Here is a 1,298-nt window from a genome sequence, read left to right on the forward strand (position 1 = left end):
GTGGTATCACTCTGGTTGGTAGAAACATACTTACCTGTGGCATGGAAGAAGTGAGCTTGCAATTGTTTGAAGAGATGGTTGCCATCTGCAGCTGAGGATGGAGTATTGTCTTCCATGCTGCAAAATGGTGCTTCGTCTACCTTAATATCCTGCAGCAGAGTTTCCTGTCTGGCCTAACATTGACCTAACCTTTAAAGCAGCTATTTTTGTCTGGAGCTGGATGACATAGCCCGCTTTCATGTTCAGGCATTCCAAAACAGAGGATTTGGTGTATTTTTCCTTATTTCATTTTAGTTTATATTTGTTTCATGTTTAATTGGTAGTGCAGAGGCACCTGCCTTATATTGTAGGCATGAAAGTGCCCCATAGTTAGTAGCTTAGACTGGGTGGAACTAAGGCATGGGCCTGCTCAGGGAAGTAGCATGGGGAGCAAGAGTTCCTGAATCCTTCAGCAGGCACTGGTGATTTTGAAAGGCTGAGAAGGCTTCTGAGGCCAGGGCAGCTGGGCATGCCTAGGAGCGGAACCAAGTCCAAGTTTTGGGCTCATTCCCTCCATGCTTATCTATTGTCTATCCAGTAACCATTAAGTCTAACAAGGAGGATGGAAGCTGCAGCCACCCAAAGTGCCTTGATTTCATCATTGGGCAAAATGCTTGGAGCTGAATATTTACAAGTGAGCCCAGTGGGTGCAGGGATCTGTGTTGTCTGTGGCTGGAGGAGTGGAAATGCTGAGCATTTTCCTGTGGTGTAGGATTCAGTCTTCTTGGCTGTTATGTCTCTCTAAGGAGCTGCTCTAATTAATGCAAAACATTCTAGTTACCACTTAATAAATAGTGAGGCCCTTCTAAATAGCGTAAAATTAAGAGCCTTCATTTAGTAGTGCCTACAGTTGAGGTACAAGTTAACCTTTCAAACACTGGTGCTTCCTGGCCGTGGCCATGTTAGGGGCATGAGAGGGAGCAGAAGGCGAGGCCCTCCCTGGGTGCTGGGTTCTGCTGCCCTGCTCTGGAGGCCTCCAGCAGATGAAGGATGGCAAGAAAGGCACCTTCAGAGAAAGGTGCTGCCCGAGGGAGGGCAGGGGCACGTAGTCCTATGGAGCACTCGGCGCTGCTCCGGGCTGACCTCGGGGAGCAGCTGCCAGCGGTACTTGCTCCCGGTAGCTACAGCCACGCTGGCTACGGGCCCCGGCGGTTCCGAGCGCCCGGGGGCAGGAGGGCGGCCCGGGCCGGTGTTTCGGGGCGGTGCGGGGCCCGGCCATGGCCGCGGGCGTCTCCGGGGCGAATCCGGCGGCGGGTGGG

Source organism: Heliangelus exortis, chromosome 11 (assembly GCF_036169615.1).
Source record: "Heliangelus exortis chromosome 11, bHelExo1.hap1, whole genome shotgun sequence".
NCBI classification, from domain to species: domain Eukaryota; kingdom Metazoa; phylum Chordata; class Aves; order Apodiformes; family Trochilidae; genus Heliangelus; species Heliangelus exortis.